General features: G+C 36.1%; 2 protein-coding genes across 5 annotated transcripts in view; one reads left to right on the top strand and one right to left on the bottom strand.

Annotated features, from left to right (window-relative positions):
* The window catches only part of Cmss1 (cms1 ribosomal small subunit homolog), a 358480-nt gene that overhangs the window by 307903 nt on the left and 30323 nt on the right, over positions 1–20254 (bottom strand). The gene's annotated exons all lie outside the window — the stretch shown is intronic.
* Positions 1–20254, top strand: part of Filip1l (filamin A interacting protein 1 like) — a 102057-nt gene that overhangs the window by 75093 nt on the left and 6710 nt on the right. Inside the window, exon 1 of one of the 3 annotated variants that reach the window (XM_010639639.2) lies at positions 28–156. The exons of 1 other annotated variant lie outside the window; for it this stretch is intronic. The gene's annotated coding sequence lies outside the window, so the exon portion shown is untranslated. Of the gene's footprint in view, positions 1–27; positions 157–10036; positions 10090–20254 lie in introns of those variants that run through there. One more of the 3 variants, XM_010639638.2, reaches the window with a different exon arrangement.

The raw sequence follows: 20254 nt of genomic DNA, 5'->3' as shown, positions 1-20254 counted from the left end.
TAAGCCCAGGAGAGCCGCGTGCTCCACGCGGGTCAGTGCTGTCGGGCAGCCGGGGGAGCGCATAGGTCGCGTTTAACGTCTCAGCATCATGAACTGCAAAGCGCATCCAATGAATTCTGGCTTCAGGACCTTTTCCAACTCACACAGAACTTGAAAGTAAGTTTTCTCCGGCGGAGAAAACAGATCTGGGATTTAATTTTGAATGCTAAGAGATGGAAGCCCACTGTGTATTACATATACTTTCCAAGTGAGCTACACATTGAATCCTGACTGTGCTGGGAAATCTTTGGGGAAAGGGTGGGTGGGGGAATATATTGTACTGTAACAACTACTTCCATATCCTCTCCGAGACTTAACTTGTTCAAATCACAAGAGCAGAGTGCAAAACACTGCCACATGGTATTAGATTTGTTAGTACCTCCCTCCTGAAAATCTTAATATAAAAGACAAAAAAACCCCAAAACCCCAAAACAACAAAAACACTGAGGAATATATTTTAGCATTAGATAAACAGTTTAAAAAAAACTTTCTAACTTTCAAAATTCTTACAAATTGCGTCTTAAAAGCGTATGTCCTTTTGTACAAGGAAGTAAATATCAGTTTTGAGTTAGTTCTAACATTTTTTTTTCAATTCCAGTAACTGTATAAATGATAAGCTGCACTTAAAGCTCTCTTCTCACCAAAGTACTATTTTGGATAACATGTAAAAGATACTAAATAGGAAAACCTAGAAAAATTTAATCATTGGCATTTTGAACCATTAATAGTTTAGCTAAACTCTGAACAGTCTTTTCTCTAAATGAACCCTTTTGGTATAGCAACTGAACACTTCACGTAATGTTGAAAATCTACATAATACTTTACTTTTTGAAAGTGAAAATCAATAGATCAATTAAAAATAAAAGATATACTATGTTTAGAACATTGGAGTAAGAGATGAAAAAATTATCTCAAACTTTTCTGGTATGAACATATATTGTGAAAACATTTTTAAAGAACTGTATGATAAGATTATTTCCCTTTTTAGTCTCCATGTTTTATAAGTATACACAATACAAATTCAGAATCATTGAGTGTCATTTATATACTGTTAAAGACTAAAAGTGCTTAACATTGTTGATACTGAAAAAACCATTTAAGGTAACTATTTGGATGTTTAGTAAAAATGTAACAGAAAAGTACTATAACCACCTGGGGGGAGGGTTACAAATTCACATTTTATTTATATTTATCAGTGACAGGCAAAGACACAAGAAGATATCTTATTTTAAACATTTCTTAAAAATATGCTCAAAACTTGGGAAATACCTAGGTTTCTAGTAATTGCTGTAGTTGAGTTTTTTAAAGTGTATGACACTGGTGCCTACCATTTTTGCTTCTTATAAGCCTTTCTGTTTTGTTTTTGCTAATTTTTTTTGGAGCTATGCAAGACATGGCTTTTGTATTCTAAGTGAAAAATTATATGTTGTTTGGTCTGAAGATAGGCTATATAAACTACAGGTTAGTACTGAGAAGTGGGATTTCCTCCAAACTATTATTTCAAACCTAGGGAAGCCTACCATAAGGAAAGAAAGAGGGGCTAACACCCAGGTCACTGCAGAGCAGTACAGAATATACAGTAAGAGTTGTTTATTCATTATAGGCAGTAATTGGAAACTGAAAAATTCCTGCCGCGGGAAGAAGGTATTCTGCACTTTTGAATCTAATAGAGGAGGAGGGAAAAAGAAACCATCAATTATTGTTTCAGCTATACCCAGAGTACCATCTGTACCATAAACTATAGCTCAACTGCTGAAAATCATAACCTCTGTCAAAGCTCTAACAGCTGTGTTTCCCAGGCTCCTTTTTATTTTTTTAAAAAGCAGGCAAACACCAATTTTAAAAACTTTTATGTGATACACTTTAATATTCCACACTTTTTCCCATTTATTAACTTTAAAACATAGTTTAAAAAACAATCACATATTAAGACTTTTAAAATTTAAAATTAAACAAGTTTATATTGGATATACATTATCTCACAGTGGGCTCTCTGGGTGAGCATTCCTTAGTCCTTAGGGTAATCTATATGACAGAAAAAATGTTTTTGATGGAATGAATGTGAATTTCACACTTCCAAATAAAGAATACAATAATTTTATGCTTAATAAGTTCATTTGCACCTTCATAGCAATTAACCTGTTAATTGTGGTATTTGTGATATTTGCTGTGATGCTGCCTATAGTAAAAGCCAATGTGAAAACACAAATCAAGCTTTGACTAACTTAATTTTCCAGTCATCTTGCAATTTCCATTAACTGCCTTTTCAAAAAACTGTGGACTTTGTTTTAGAGTTCTCTATTCCTTTCCAAAAATATTACCTTTGGTAATACATGGATTTTGAGGTGAAGTAAAAACAAAGGAGGAAGGATAAAATTCCAGTAATTTTTCTTAGGTCATGCTCTGCCCCTATCTAGTGCTTCAGGACATAGAGAGTATTTAGAAGGTGAAGAGGGCCAAAAAACATAGAAAAATACAGAAAGAAAAAGGGAGCAGGAAAGAGAAATGTTTAAAATAATCAGGGGATATAAAGTAGTATAGGTCTCCACCTCCCTCAGGAATTGAAGGGTCTGGTCCGGTCTGGTCCCATCTGTTTTCACATAGCCATTCATTATATCTGAAAAATCTAACACATCTTACCTAATCCTCTAGGCCATATCTTTAATTTTAAATGACTTTTAATGTTTACTTAATTTGTATTTGACTGTGCATTTAGCTTCAATTTAAATGATTTGTTCCTGTAAATTACATTTAAATAAGGATTTAAAGACAAAGATTTACTACATATGCAGTAAGCATCACACACAAATAAGGAAGTATTTCTATGGCTGCTTTTGGCATGGCCAAAGTATTTCTGAGCTACCAACTTACCACTTACATATGCTTCATGCATGTTGCAAAGGCTTATTTTATTTTACTTTTTTTTGGTGGTACCGGGGATCGAACTCAGGTCCTTGTGCTTGCGAGGCAGGCCACCGAACCGCTGAGCTAAATTCCCGGCCCTGCAAAGACTTTTAGAACTGCCTCTAGCTGGTCATTTAAAGTAAGGTGGAAAATTCATGTTTCAAATCATCATCAACATTGATAAGCTGTTCCACATCCCCTCTGTCTTATAAACAGAGTTGAGATTCTTTCTCCCTCACCTTAGTGCAGTGCCTCTGACTGGGGAAGCTGGGCAAAAAGGTGGAAAGCCTTGCCAAGCAAAGTTGCTTGCTTCCTTTTCAGATAGGAGAGCAACACTCCCTCTTCATGCTTATTCTCTCAGATGCTTTATTAGATAGGGATAAAACAGCAGCAGTTTTAATCCTGAGCTCAAGAACAGTGAAGAACATTGGCAGTGTTTGTTCTCCTATCTGACCTTCCCAACGTTCCTATGCTCTACTTGTTCCCAAATATAATTAACTATTAAGAATGTAATACTATTTTTTAAGGACAATTTTGAGAATGTGTTTATGTGAGAGGAGGAAGGAAGGTATATAAGAAGAGAAAGTGCATCTTTGATACAGACAGGGGTATAGACATATATCCAGCTCTTCGTTTCTATTTATAATAACTACTGATTCTAGTCCAAAGGATAGTTGTCAGCAAAAGAGTAAATATTGCATCATAGTAGCAAACATTCAACTCTATAGATGTGAGTTTGAGAAGTATCTTGGTAAGTTCTACCAAATGGATATTGGAATACCTCAGGTCCCAGAATGCATGGATATATACACCCACCCACATCCTTCCCTGCCACATAATATCCACAAAACTTTACAGATGGAAGGGCTGGTGAAGGTCATCTGATCCAGATGCCTGACTTCATAGAAGAAACTGGCATCCACAGTGTAACTTGCTCTGGAGATAAAAAGTTACTCAGAGAGGCAGAGCCAGGGTCCCCTGTATTCTTGGACTACAATTCACCACTGGTTTCCCTTTAATTAGGGAGAGGAGGAGAGGTCAACAAAGCCCCAGAAGCAACCTTGGCACTGTAGGTGGTGATCTGGATACAGAACATATTAAAAAAAGAGAAAAAGAGACAGGAAAGGTTCACAGTTCTTGCTAATAAGTACTAAGGCAACCGGAAAGGAAGGAGGTAAAAATACAGTTCAGTCATGCTACAGTAATAAGGGAGGTAAAAAGAGGACAAAGAAGACAAATAATAAGTGCACTTTAAAGATTTGGATGGCAAAGCCCACTCTCTACCTGGAAGGTTAGAGGTGCCCTGGGGTGTGTGCTCTGTGGTCAAAGACATTCAGGTCTGAACTACTCACTTAATAAGTGACCTCTTCTCAGTGTCTTCCAACTAAGCATTCTGCACTCCTCAGACTTCCCTAGCTAGCAAGCTCCCTTTCAAAATTCAAAGTGACACAATGTCTTAAAAAAAACCCTCCCCCTAAAATGCAAAGGAAGTCACCTATGAAGTCTGTAAGCTCCCAATGACTACTTGCTTTATTTTCCTTCTTACTACAGACTGTGAAATGGCATTAAATTATACATTAACTACTTGTTCATATAAACTCCTTCAAGGTCAGTTTTGCAACCAGCTTTTACTTTAGGCACCTACCTAACCATGCAGTTAGGAGTTGTGTCTCTGAGACAAAATGTTGGATAAATGTATGAAACAGTAAAATGCAACATGAAAAGCTGCTTACATGGTAAGAAAAGCATATTTTTACCAATGGTGGATGGGCTGGGGGGGGCCCTTTCTTGTAGAGCCCCTAACAAATGTCTATCACTTGTAAACCACATAGAACTGATTTATAAATACGAAAACTTGAAAATAAATTATGCTCAGATTAATCAAGGAGGTGAAATCTGCTATGTACTATTCCGTATGTGTTGTTTAAGTGGAATAGTCAGATGCTTGTTTGGTCTCTCTGCCCACCTCCATCTACCTCACTTTAACTCCTTCCCCCAAATAATGAGATTAAAGGTGGTGAAAGAGTACCAGGTGAATTGCCTTGGGGAATGGAATGTACTCAAGCAAAATATGGACAAGCATAACACAGTGGTTTTAGCTTTAATGAAGGGTGGATTCCCCTGAATTTCTCTAATCTTTATGCCTCAACTGAAGGCCTAGAAGATGCAGTCACAGGACCCAAAGGCCTTATCCTTGCAATAACTAGAAACCAGCACATTGCCTTTTCCCAAGCACATATTTTGACTGCAAAGTGTCTGTGGATATTCTCTATATCTAAATTTATATCTGCCAGATGTTAAGGAAGAGAAGTAATTTTCCTGTAATTTCAAGTTAGATAACTCCAACGTCACCCTCTCCTCATCTACAGCCAACTGGGCTAAATACAGACCAACAGGCTCAACAACTAAGTTTACCACACCATAACACGTCACTAATCTAGCTACACCTAGCAGCACTGCTAACACAGCATTAATGGCAAGGATTAAGGTCACCAGTGGCTCTTGCACAAAGGACTTCAATCATGATCTCATACCTGTTCTTTTTAAATTGACTGATAAAAGTGTAGATAAGAGAGGTCAGCTGTAAATAAAAAGTAAAGATAATGGAGTATTTTTTGAAAACTATAATAGGATAAAGTCAATTGCCAGGCTTGCTTACTAGTGACACTGAATTAAGATGGACAAATTGTGCTGTCTCATTGATGAGACTAAATAATAATAACAGATCAATAAATTTGAGTTCTTCTTTTCTTACTTGACCATTCACTGGGTTAGCCTCCTATATTTTTAGCTTTCATGAACATAAAAAAAGATCAATGTTTTTACCCCATACTGAATAGAGATTGTATAGTGAGACTTCTGAGAGAACTCTGAACAATTATAGCAGAGTCTATTAAAAATGTGCTATTAATCATATCATTACAGAGACACATCAGGTAAAGAAAGTAGAGTACATGTACGTGCACAACAGCCTAACATAACTGTAGAATTTAGGTTTGAGGACTCCAAAGCATTGTACCTACAAAGCTTCAAAGAGGAGGTCAGCCCACTAAGACGGGTTACTCTGACAGAAGCAAATCTGCCAGATTTATTGTCTCATGGCCCACGAGTCCTAGAACAAAAGTTTAAAGGTGAACTAAGTTTTTTTTCCCCCTCTTTCAAAAAAAAGATAAACCCAACAAAAACAAATCCTGAAAACAGATTATAAGAGGAATATAAAATGTTCATCATTTTTGGGCTGACAAGACTTAAGTGTATCCTGCTGATAAATCTGAAGAAAAGGAAGGAGCTGTCGGACTTAAGGGGCCTGGTGAGAATAAAAGAGTCTTCAATTCTTATTGAAGACAGGAGTGCAGTGAGATGCTGTAGAAGTTCTTTTACCTTAGCTTGTCAGTCTGCTTGCTAACTGGGAATGGTAGAAGAGGTGAATTGTTCTGAGGTTTTTTTTTTTTTTTTTCCTTTTTAATGAATCTTTTCCTACTAAAGGGAGAATTACTCTTTAAAAATAACATTGCAATGGGGTTTTAGCTCAGTGGTAGAGTGCTTACCTACCATACATGAGGTCCTGAGTCTGATACAGCACCACAAAAAAGAAAAACATCAACTCATGTATTATTAAGATAAACACACATTACTGAAAGAAATACATTATGTTTGAGGTTGCATATGATCCTTGAGGTTTTCATAAACTGGCCATGTGGGGGCCTTTCAAATAAAGGCTATAACAACTCTTATCAAGTGATTTGTGGTTCCACTTATCTTCCCCCAAATCACACCCCATAAAATTATTTTTCTAATCTCATAAAATTCATTAGGCTGACCAAAGGATGTGAAGAATCACAGGCAAAGCTATGATTCTCTGGCCAGTTTTCTCTATTTGTACTTAAATCTAAATTTGTCTCCAACTAAATTCCTCACTTTATTGAATAATTCTCCCTTTGCAAAAGTGCAGGAACAAGAGGAACAAAACTCTACTTGTCCTTTGCTCTAACAACAAGAGAAAATTCTGAAAACTGTGGGCACCATTCAGCTTAAGAGGTTATATTTCCCTAAAAAAAAAGCTTCTCACCTCTCAGTCATTTGGTCATCAAGTATGTATAGAGTTCAATCCCACGTGGGAGATACAGAAATATCAATACTTTGCGTCATAAAACTGTTAAGGAATGTGAGACTTGAGAAAGAGGAATCATGGGAAAAGGGGAATCAGACAGGACTAGAACATTCATAGAAAGATGGGCACTAAAATGTAAATGGAGCTGAATGAACCATTCCAAGGATAGACTTGGACTTATTACTATGAAAAGAGAATCTCAGGTAAAATGAGAAAAGAGGCTAGGAATTAGACTGATTATTAAGTCAACTCTTTAGCCATCAGAATAACACTTGTTTGCTTTTAAAGACTACAACAAGTGCTTTTCATAAATAAATGAAAATGAATCTGAAACTCATGAAATTTTAATTAAGGCTTTCAGTATAGTTATGAACCATGGAGGGTTGATGAGCCATAAAATCTCTTGACATGTGAATTTGTGTACAGCTCTGAATAGGAAAGAAGAGAAAAAAAAATTTAAAGGTTGCTGAAGGTTTTTATTTTTGTGGAACTGAGATTTGAGGATCCTCAGAAGCTTTCTAAATTATGAGATAAAATTATATTACTTTGCCCATGTTGCAGCTGAGGTAACTGGCAGAGGCAAGGCCAAACTAACTTGGTAGTAATTTCGGTTCAGTATTTCCTGATTATTGGAATACACAGCTTCTCTGAGTGCATAAAGTGGATTTTAAATTAAGAATTAGGTTTGGCTTTTTTCCTTTGTTTTTGGTTAGGATGGGTAAACTTTAAAAGTGCGGGATGGTAAATAAAGTCAGTGCTTTTTTTCAAAAACTTTTCAACTACTGAACACATGAAACATTTGGCCTGACTTAAAATTAAAATCGCAAAGTAAGACATGGTTTGAACAAAAATGGATAGATAGGCATTCAAACAACATACTTGAAGCACACTATTGCCTTTTCTTTAACTTTGTGATAAATAACTTTGCTTAGATAATTTTAACAAAATAGGAGAAACTTGGGATGAGAAACAAAATCATTAGCAGACCGAAAAGCAGTGGAATAAAAATCATGATTCTTTTTTTTTTTTTTTTTTTTTTTTTTTTTTTTGGTACTGGGATTGAACTTCAGTCCTTGTGCTTGTGAGGCAGGTGGCGAAACCAATGAGCTAAATCCCGGCCCCAAAAGTCATTATTCTTATCTCTGGCAGACCTATTGCTAACCAGTGTAAAAAAGAAAAAATGTATATATTCAAATAAATATTACAGTAGGCATTCAAATATATACATCTCCAGTCCTTTTTAAAATTGCATTCTGAGACAAGGTGTCACTAGCATAAAGTATCCCAAGTAGCTTGGTTATAGGTCTGCACTACCATACCCAACTATTGTATTATCTTGATGGAATTGTCCTCCTCGCACAGCTTAATATATTCTGTAGAACACATTCATTTTAAGAGAACTTGATTTAGAGAAAAGGCAGTAGGATCAAACTCTTTGCTTATGACTTCAGTTCTGTCCTCTGATTTCAGAAGTAGTAAAAAAAGAAAACAACTCAAATACTTTGGACTGCTGGTCAAGGGAAAATTGAGGCTCAGATGACCAAAATAATTTTAATTTTTACAATGGATACAAAATGACATATAAAATACCACAAGCAAAATCATTTATGTTTCAATAGATTCTAGAATAAACTTTTTTCACCTGTCTATAATTAGACTTTACATATTGCTCAAACTCTGTCTCTAAAAATCATGGAAGAGACATAAACTAAGTAGTCAACCTCAAGAACTAAGAAAAGCAGATAAAAGGTAGATGGAACATACTCACCTGTGGCTCATGGTCTGTTTATCAGGAAGTCAGACCACTCCAGCTGCCTTAACTTCTAAATGCTATTAAATTTATTAAAATTTCCTATTTCCTTTATATCTTCTTTACTTATTACAGCTAAAAAAAAAAATTGGAAATCCTCTTGATGATCAAAATATTTCACATTTTGGTTTCCTTTCCACCCAGTTTCTACGGTAAACACTCAGTAAAACATAAGTCTCCGTTGTTGTGGGTTCTAAATTTCTAAAGTTTGAATTTCCCACTAATAAGTTTGGAAATGTTTGGTTTCCCAAGCATACCATGTTTGCCTCTGCCTCTGGGTAGAAAGCCAGACTCTAAGGAGGTGAAAAACAGTGAACTTGTGTTCTCTGGCACATGACTGGTTCCTGCTTTGGCCTTTTATGATAAATCTGATTAATAGAACACCAATTATTAATGTAAAATAAAAAGCCAAATAAAGGAAGAAAGCCTTAAAAAAAAGATGAGAACCAGAAAAATATTTTTTTGATCAGAATATAGAATACTTTTTTGATCAGAATATAGTCTGGAACGGGACACACTGTAAATTTTTTTTAAAGAGAGAATTTTTAAAAATTCATAAATGAGTACTGAGAGAAAGGAATCATTCAGATCTTCCAAACTACCTGTTTGCAACATTTGAATTAGAAAAGGAACTAATGGAGATTAAAGAAAATTTAACAGCTACCTCAGAATATTTTTCTACAGAATCCATATTTGATTTTTCAGTCTACTAAGATGCAAAAAGAACACCTAAATATAAACTGATTTTCAATGGTACAAGAAATGCATATAAATACTCATAATAAGATAAAATAATGCACATACATTTCTAAGGTTACATAGTATTATGCCCTTGAAGTCTGAGAAAGGGCTGCCTGTTAAAAATATTTTCCAAGAACTAAGTTCCTTGAAATGTTCTACGGAAATGGTATTTATGACAAATTTGCCTCCTCTGGGGAATGTGAGATGTTATTACTGGCAAAAGTACAATTTTTTAAAGCATCCAAAAATAATTATAAGTATATGCCAAATGACTGAAGTTGCTATATTTTTACAATGATTAAGAGACTATTTGCTAATGTCTCATGATCAAGTGTCAAAGTAGTCACAAACCTACAGGAAAATATGGTCACAAAACAGTGTACTGCTAGTGGTAGTGATTTTCTGTGTCTTTGACAGGCAGAATATACAAGCTCACTGGTGAGAAGGATGAGACAGGAAGTGTAGATGGATATATGTCTTGATGGTAAGAAACAAGATTTGGAGTATAAACTATATTGGCATTCTGGCTTTGCCAGTTATTAGCAGGACTTCTGACAAATTATTTATTCTCTAAGCCTGAGTTTATACTTATAAAATGGAGATAATAATACCTGCTTCCTATGATTGTTTCTAAGACTAACATGGTACATGGTATGTAATAATTGTTCAATCAATTCATTTATTTCCAGACTCTGGAGGTGATAGGCATTATATGTCTACTGCTTACAGTTATACCCTTATACTCTAACATCATATCTATTTCATAAGTAAAATAATAGTAGTTCAAATATTTATTGAACACCTATTGAATACCATGCCCTGTGCTTAGGCTGGAATATAGCATTGAATTAACAAACAAATCACTGGCCAATTACTAAATAATATACACATATACCTATATATACACCTAACTGCATAAAGTTTATATTCTAGAAGAAAACAGAGCTAATGATCAAATAAGTACCAAAAAGTGGTATACTAGATGGCACTACATGAGTATCTTCTGGGGAAGACAGCCAGTAGAAAAGCACATGAGGTCTGTTGTGTTTGACAGAACAGCAAAGAAACTGGTGTGGCTGGAGCAAAGTAAGCCAAGGCAAGAGCAGCAGGAGGCAGGATGGGATAAAGGAAACTCTTCTGAGATCAACACTCTGGGTTTTCTAGCATGTGGCCTAGTTGAGTGAATGAAACTCATAGGGTTTTATTCTTAATCTGTTTTTCAGTTATATTACCTCTCTAAATTTTAAATTTTTTTAGTCCCTTACCCATCTATAAAGTGGGCATAATACGGCCTACCCCATAAGATTGCTATAAGGATTGAGATCTTGAGATCAAGTAGCACAGGATAGACCTTCAATATACTTATTTCTCTATAAAAGCCTCCTCTCACATTGGGAATTGGAGCCTACATCCCAGTTCCAAGACTACCATGGCATTTAATCTGCTGAGGCTTCAGTTGCATACCTAAGAACATAAATGCAGGTGTCTGCAGAAACTGTGAATACATACAACAATTAAAGAGCTACTACAAGTAAAAAAAAAATTATTTGAATTTATCAAAATAAAAGATTTTAAAACGGCAAAAAGTATAACTCCCATACTTTTACATATTATTCCATTTTTTAAATCCTACACATTTTCATCTTTATGGAATGAAGTTATAAAGAATTATTTCAAGGTTGATTTCTATTCCCTTTTCTGCCACTTAAGAAGACTGACCTAATGGAAAAAAAATCTCTCAGAAATGTTTAACTGAAAAAAGCAAGATACTGAATGGTGTCTGTTAAACAAGCTGTTTTTGTGTAAAAGGAGAGAATAAGAAACTGTTTATTTGTTTACTCATGAAAGAAAAACTGTAAGAAACTGATATCAATGGTTACAATTGGGAAGATGAAGGATGAAGTAGGAGAAAAGCTATTAATAGTGCATCTTTTAATATATATGTGTTTTAAAATGTATATTATATATTTAGGAACACTAATCTAAAATAAAAGACTGAAATTTATATTGCTTAAAGAATTAAAAGTATGACTGAAATTTATATTGCTTAAAGAATTAAAAGTATGGAAGGTAAACTGCAAACTGAATTATGAAACAATAAGAAAACCCTACATCACCTATTTCTCACACAATTTGGGTTATTTCTTGACCTGTTGGCTTGTATTTTTTTCTGAAGAGCTCAAAAAACATTTAACATCCTCAACAATTTTTTTTAAACTAAGGACATTACATTTTGCAACAGTATACATATATAGAAAAAAAGCTTTTTCCTTTAGGTTTGTTCCAAATCATTGAACCTACCCTGCCTACTGAATCCCCCCAAGCAGGCAAGACTTTAAGTATCTGAACCAGTAGAAATACATGATCACATCCACAGAAGGAAGCTGGGTGTGGTGTACACTCTAGAGGCTGAGGCAGGAAGATCTTTAAAGGCCAGACTGGATTACAAACTGCCAGCCTTTACTACATTGTGAGGCCTCTCACAGCCACCCCCTCCATTGAAGGAACAAAGAGCAAGGTTAAAATAAACAGAACATCAGAGAGGCTCTTCAGAATGTCAGCTATTAGCATCCACTTTAACATATGCTGGCATTTCATTGGATATTGCACAATCAAAGCATCATTTTCTTCCACTGTAGAGTAAGATCTGTGAACAAAATAGAAATGGAAAATAGTGGCAGATCACATTTTAGCAGCAGGAAGTTAATGTGAATGCCAAAGATAACAAACACAAAGAGTTCTGATAAATTATTTCAAAAGTTGTGTCCTGAAATGGTGATTTTCAACCAGACAGAATATACCCCCCCAACACAAACACACACACACACACACACACACACACACACACACACTCCTGAGAACATGTGAAATGTCTGGAGACATATTTAGGTCATCACAACTGACTGAGGGGTACAGTGTTACTTCTAACATTTAGTAGCTAAAGGTCATGGATACTCCAAAACATCCTATAATGAATACACAGGAGAACCTATAACAAAAATTTATTCAACCCAGATGTTAGTAGTGCTAAAGCTGAGATCCAACCCTAACTAAATGACAATCTCTATGGCTAAGGATGATAATAGCTGAAAAGCCTGTAGGTGGGCCACAGTAAACAGACTGGGTAGTCCTAATTTTCATTCCAGTGTGAATTCCTACTATTTCTCCTGAATGTGGCTCCTACTGAGTCCAGCCCATTATGGCTCAGCTGCTCTGTGTTGCCACCACCACCTCCTCCTTCTCCCAATACTATTGACACATAGCACTTTTATCTATCTTGAAATTATTTGTATTTGCCTTTTTTTGTTGTTGTTTTTTTATTTTTGTTTTTGAGACAGGGTCTCACTATGTAGTTGAGACTGACCTGGAACTCACTACGTAGCCCAGTCTGGTCTTGAACTCACAGCAATCCTCCTACCTCAGCCTCCCAAGTGCTGGGATTATGGGCATGCACTACCATGCCTGGTTTATTTGCTTTTTAATTGAAAGAAAAACCTATATAGTCTACAACAGACTGTGTGTGTGGGGGGGGTAGTGGGGATTGAACCCAGGGCCTTGGCACTGAGGTATACCCCCCAAAATGCTTTTTTTCATTTTTTATTTTGAGGCAGGATCTCGCTATGTCAATAAATTACACTAGATGGGCTTAAATTTGAGATCCAGAGTGCTGGGATTACAGGCATAAGCCATCAGGCTAGGCTACAACATGATGTTTTGATATGTGTAATACATTGTGAAATGGCAAAATCAAGCTAATTAACATATCCATTATCTCATATACTAACTATGTTTTAGTTAGGAGAAATTTAAAATCCACTTACTCTCTTGCGGACATAATTAGTGGGAGGGTATATGATGAGCATGCCTGAGGTGGGGGTGCAGTCCCCAGCACCAGAGGGAGAGACAGCGAGAGGAAGTGGGGTGAGGGGGGAAGCATGCAAACGCACCCAATTGGCAGAGTAGTACATGCTTATAATCACAGCACTCTCAGAGACTAATAAGCAAGAGGATCCAAAGTCTGAGTCCAGCTTGAACACCTGAGTAACTTAGTGAGACCTGTCTCAAAAGAAAAAAATTTAAAAGGTCCGAGGATGTAGCTAAGTGTAAAGGCTTTGGGTTCAATCCCCAGTATCCCTCCAAAAGAATAAATTAAATAAAACCTACTCTCTTTAGTACTCCCTGTCCTTTTTAAAATTGAGTTTATTGGTACATTCTAGGTGTACAGTACAGTTACATTCATTACTAGGATCTTGTACCTTTATATGACAGGTCTTGGTTCTCATTTTTTCCCCTTGTCCCTGCCCTCCCTTCATCCCCTCCTCCTCTCTTTATCCTACTTACAATAGCAGTATATGAAGGGTTTTTGTATATTTTTTACTTAATCTTCAGAATAACTCTTATGAAAGGTTAAATTACTTACTCAAGTCACACTAGATACAAGTGGGGAAGGAAGGATTCAGTTCTCAAAATCAGACTTTAGGATCTGAATCTAGGCTGGACTATCCTGCCTTATGTGGTATTCCACTGCCTCTTTCCCATTGGTGATACTGTGCTGGTAAGGGTGAATGCTGTCAGTGATCCCACCAGCCCTTTAGCATTCAGCCAACTGCACTATTTACTGCCATCTGTTGGCCCCATCTGAGCTAAGGCAAATGTGCAAGATAGAACACAGATCATTGAGAATACAAAATAAATGGCAGAAAGGAGGAGGAAGGAATGGAGAGAATGGTGAACAATAAGTGTTGAGCAGAAGAACCCCTATAGCACCTCTTACACGTAAAGGTGGTTATGCATGCTGTGTACTGAAAGCACTATCAGGAATATAAGAATGCACATATATTAGTAATAATTCAAGCCACCACAAGCTGAGTGGCTTTTTGACTGCTTTTCCCTGGAGCAGTGATGGTGAACCTATGGCACATATGTCACAGTGGGAGCTAGAACCCTCTGAATCAGCACACATGCCAAGTTGCCCCAGCATCACCCCAGAAACCGAGCACTAGATAACACCACATATGGGGTAGTGCTGGCACTTTGAGATAAACTGTGTGTTTTGGGTTGCAGTTTTTGGCATTCAGTCTCTACAAGGTTTGCCATCACTGCTGTGGAGGGAATGAGGCAACCCTGGGAAAACTTCATGGCTTTGGTAGGACCGTGGAGACATAACCCTGAAACAGTCTGACAAGGACCTAAAGTCTCAATGTGTTGAAAGATAGGCTCATGTATTTATTGGTGTAGCCGCAATCAGAATGTAAAAATCTGGTAAAGAAAAATGTGTTACCTGAGGAATCTTTTCCAAGTAATTAAACCCAGAGAGATGTAAGGTGGAGAAAGAAAACCTCCAAAAGAAAATAGTCTCTATTTAGTGCAATATTGCATTCATAGTAATTGTTTTTGTTATATCTCTGGTGCTGGGATCACAGATTAGGCAATGTTCTACCACTGAGTTATATCCCCAGTCCATAAGTAACTGTTATGTATATATGTATGTATTCTTTGGTACTAGGGATAACACCTAGTTGTGCCCTGCCACTAAGTTATAGCTTCATTCCTTTTTACTTTTAGGTCTTTAAGTTTCCCAGATGGAATTCAAAACTTGTGATTCTCCTACCTTAGCCTCCCTCAGTGGTGGGATTACATGTGTGTGCTCCACCATGCTCAGCTCAGTAATTAGTTTTTAAAAGGTTCCTCTTGAAACCTATATTATACAGCAAAAAATTCAGCAGAGTAAGTGACAAAAAGAAAAATCTAAATAGACAGTTTTAATAAGAAAAACTTCTATGGAGGATGTTTGTGGTATTTTTATTGTTTAATTTATTTTATTATTATTATTTTGTGTGTGTGTGTGTGTGTGTGTGTGTGTCGTTCTGGAGATCGGAGGGCCTCACATATGCTAGGTAAACACTCAGCCACTGAGCCACATCCTCAGCCCACATTGAGTGAAAGGTTTGACTGGAAAGCTGTACCAATACTACACAGAAGTAGAAATCACATAATTCTGGTTCTAAGTAATTATCCTAGTACAGATTATTATCATTTCCATTAGCTTCCATTTTCTCCCCCAGGTCCAGCCCAAGCACTTTTTAAGTCTTAACCCAGCCTTTGATCAGGATGTGGTAGGTATCTTTCCTAGTCCAGATTTCACAGGTATCTACCTCTTCAGATGAAAATATTCTCACAGATGCCTGACTCCTCAAGTTCTATGCCTGCGGGCTCTCAAACTGGACTTTTTCATCTGTAACTTTACCTATCAGCAGTTTTTCTTTGCAGGAAACCCTGTGCCTCAGCCAGTTACTTTGCTCTTTCTCAAGAGAGTAAGATTTGCCCCAGTTCCTCTGCTCAATTTGAGGGTCTCATAAGCTCTTCTCAGAATCCTGTTTATTGCTAAAACCTGCAAGCCCCTTATAATTAATAGGTCATTTCACTGTTTTTACCCTTATTATTTTACTTCTCTGGAGCCAAAGAAGATTGTTCAAATGATAAAGAATCTTGAAGCATTTTTACCATATATTCCTGACACCAAGCCAAAACCTTTTTCCATCACTTCATGCCCTAATTCTTTTTTTTCACAATAAAGGAAAAGAGTAACTCAGCTTGCTGAATCTGGACCTATTTATGGTGTCTCTAAATGATTTCAATGATAACGACAGGATCTTCAGTAACAAGGACATAAAGCAGACACAGATGTATGCTCATACTTGGCTAGCAGATGCTAAAAAAAAAGTGTTACTGTTCTTGTAGATCTTGCGGACCAAGTCAAATGAATCAAACGTTACATTATGGCTATGGTATGCTGTAGCTATAACTTAAAAAAAGAAACAAAACCTTTGACTTGTGAGATAAAGGAAGTAGTATACATAGAATAAAAAAGACTGGTTTTATCTATTTTTATGAGTGCTTCTAAAAATGAGACTAAACAGTGAAAAGCCCTATTGAAAAAGCAAGGAACACAGCAAGGAAACATACGCCTGGTTACTAAGAACATATCTCAAATAAGGAAGTTTTCTAATAAATTCCATGTAATCACTGTAAACTACCAGAACTCCAGATCTTAACTCTCAGCACCAATGCAACAATTAAAAATACATATAAAATGAAGATTACCAAAAGACAAAGTGGATCATAACCAGACTATCAGAGTATATGCCATAAGAGCAGATGTAAAAAATGAATGAAGCAGTGTAACATATCTAGTTTTATTTTTAGTAATCAACATTTTAAATCATGGAACTAACTCTGGACTAATGAGAACAAATATAAAAATCAAAGTGAAGTTATTTATAGTACTTAGGACTAAGATGAGACTTGCACTATTTCAAACATCTAAGGGCAAACAGGTTTTAGTATTATCATACTGTTTGGTGATTAATGTGAGACTTAAGTTATGATCAGATTGATTACATGTAAGTATACAGGCAGGTTTTGAAAGAAAAAAGGTAAAGTGAAAAATAATAGGCACAGTGCCTTGCACATAATAGGTACTCATTTTATTTGTTTTATAAAGACCTGAAATGAAATAAATCTCAGTTAAACTGCACTACTGATGAACCCATTTTAAAACCCAGGCAACACAGTGGTTTCCATGCTCTTCAAATTGCAATTTCAAACACTTACTTAACTGTTTCCACATTAAAATTATGGAATTAGGAAATTTTAAAGCAGAAACTTCCATCGACCTATGGTAGGCAGTAAACAAATGGATTAAGGATGGAAATATTAAAGCAGTGACTAAGCCTATGAATCTGGGGACTTCATCAGTATGAAGCAAAGTGACAGCCTTAAGAAGCACAGACTGACAGCCCAAACCAGAGGATTTTCCAGAGAAAGAAACATTTGCCACTTTTTTTCTGCTATCTTCCAGAGCAATGGTTCTCAAAGTGTGGCCCCCTTCAAAAGATCTCGCAGGTTAAAGCTAACTTCATAATAATGTACTTATTCTCTCAGAAGTGTACAGGTTATTTTCCAGAGGCTACCTGACATGTGATGACATCATTGCTATGACAGTTAATGGAATGTCTGGAACTGATCTGAGAATCCAGCTGTTTTCAATTAAGCTAGATATTACAGAAATGTAAAACAATGCAATTCTTCTCACGATATTTGTTTCAAAGTTATTTCGTATAAAATGTTCTTTATATTAAAATAGTGTGTTTATTATTTTTAATGAATACATAAATTATTAAAAATCCTAGCCTGAACTTTAATATAGTACTGATAGATATAACCCACATACTCAAAAACCATTAGGGTCCTCAGAATTTTTAGGAGGGCATGAGGGTCATGAGACTTAAATGGTTAAGATCTGTTCTACTGGACTCTATTGAATTGCGCTGAAACTATCTGTTCATTTTTTACTAAGAATCTAAAAATTCTTTGTGAACAGAATCCTCCTTCCTTGTTTACCTCACTATAACCTCTGTTGTTTTGTAAATTAAATGAACAAAATCTTGCCATACTCATAACATCAAAAACTTTAAATTCAAGAAATACATCATTAATGCAATGGAGTTATTTGTCTCTTTAAAATGATAGGTGAGAAACTAAGGGGGCTGTTCACTACTGATTTATGCAGCTAATAGAAACAATTCATTTTCATCAATGGAATGGTTCTATTAACTGGCAATACCCTAAGCTTATTTATGTGAGCCATCTTCCTGAAAACTAGAAAAGAATCTGCAAAAGTAGAAACATGGGAAAATGCAACTTCATTTGCAATTGATGTAATATTACTTGGGTAATAAATATATTTGTATTTATCTAGCAGAGCTCTGGTCTGTGAGGAAAAAAATAAAAGAACCACGCTCCTTTGTTTTCAGAGTTGAAATAACCAAAAGAGAGTAATGAGCTGGCATGTAAACATTTACCACCTATCCCGGTTTTCCTTAAGCAGACACATACAATTTTTACTTTTTTTTTTTTTTTTTTTTTTTTTTTGGTACTGGTGATCTAACTTGGGACCTTGTGCTTGAAAGGCAAGCAGCAGAACCACTGAGGTAAACACATACACTTAGCCCAGACATGTACAGTTTTAAGGTAGGGGTCTGAGGGAAGAAAAAAAAAAAAGACTGTTCAGTCTTGATTCTTCTAAAGGCTCTATAGCTATGAAATAGAGACAGTGCTTAAAGAACACTGACAAACTCATTTATATTTTCTCTTAAATGCCTAAAGCAACCCCACCGTAAAGACTACAGAGTTCCCTTTTTTTTTAAAAAAATGAATAAAATTGCTTAGGACAATGCTATAGTGTTTTTCCACATGTGGGTATATTTGTACAATTTTTTCATTCAGTAAACACACACACACATACACCACAAACACACATACATATCCTATCCCTCATTTGGTTTCCTCTAAAGGACTTTGTAGTAGGCACTATTAAAAACAAAAATCACTAAGATACTCATCATTTCTGTATTTTAGTAATGTTGACTGTGGTGTATATAAGTAAGGTAAAATCAAAAGTAAGGAGAACTGTAATATAAGTTCTTCTGGGTATCACTGGCATTATGGCACTTGGACACAGCATCTGCTTCATATGTGTATTATATGATATTACTAACATTCAGTAAAATATAGGTATATGTGTACAACATATATGTTTATAAGTAAAACCTGAAAAGATCTGGGCTAGGGATTTAGCTCAGTGCACTGTGCCTGCCTAGCAAGCACAAGGTCCTGAGTTTGATCCCTGGTACCAGGAGAGAAAAAAAAAAAAAAAAAAAAAAAAAAAGAAAACCCTGAAAAGATCTTTTGAATATATAATCTGTATCGAAGAGCCACCATTATGGTTGGTACCAAAGAACTCTCAAGATGACAGATGTGATATTTTGGAGGGAGAAAAAAAAAAAAAACAAGTAACTGGTATTGCACATAATAACAGTGATAAACCACAGTAAGTTATAACAATTCTAACCCGTAATAGAAACTAAAAAGAAAAGCTGTAATAAGCCATTGCTTAAAGCCAGTTTGGATTTAATTGCTTCACATTTATGTCCATAAAATTTGTTCTCCACAACCTGTTTTTTGGGGGGCAGGGGGAGTGGTACTGGGGATTGATCTCAGGACCTTGCGCTTGCAAGGCAGGCGCGGCACCACTGAGCTAAATCCCCAGCCCTAACAACCTATTTGTATTGGACAGGATTCAGTGGCTATTCCTGTAATTCTGTAGTGCCAGTACTTAAACATAAATAGGAGTACTCCAAGACGGTAGTCTTCACCCTGAAGGTACACCAATACTTTGCAGGGTTACATCCGCATTACATTTTTACACACACACACACACACACACACACACACACACACACACACACACAAAACCTTTCCACAACTGACCTCCCAGAAAAGTGCTTGTGTTCTATAAGTCCTTTTCTAACAACCCTTAGGAAATAGCCACCTTGCTTACCAAACTTATGAAGTGCATCTTCCTGGGTTGGAAATGCCCTCTTAGGCATCAGACAGAAACACATTTTCTCTAGACAATTTGAAAATCTTATTCTTCTGTGTCCCAGAAGAAGGACAGGGATGTAGCTCAGTGGTGCCTCACCTGTTAATAAAGACTTTTAGATAATATGGCAGACATTAAAATATCTTTTGGGCTGGGGATTTAGCTCAGTGGTGCTGCTACTTGCCTCACAAGCACAAGTCCCGAG

Source organism: Fukomys damarensis, unplaced genomic scaffold (genome assembly GCF_012274545.1).
Source record: "Fukomys damarensis isolate Sample0158 unplaced genomic scaffold, DMR_v1.0_HiC HiC_scaffold_24, whole genome shotgun sequence".
In the NCBI taxonomy this organism is placed as follows: domain Eukaryota; kingdom Metazoa; phylum Chordata; class Mammalia; order Rodentia; family Bathyergidae; genus Fukomys; species Fukomys damarensis.
The sequence above is the reverse complement of the archived record's forward strand: the minus strand, read 5'-3'. Positions and strand labels throughout refer to the sequence as shown.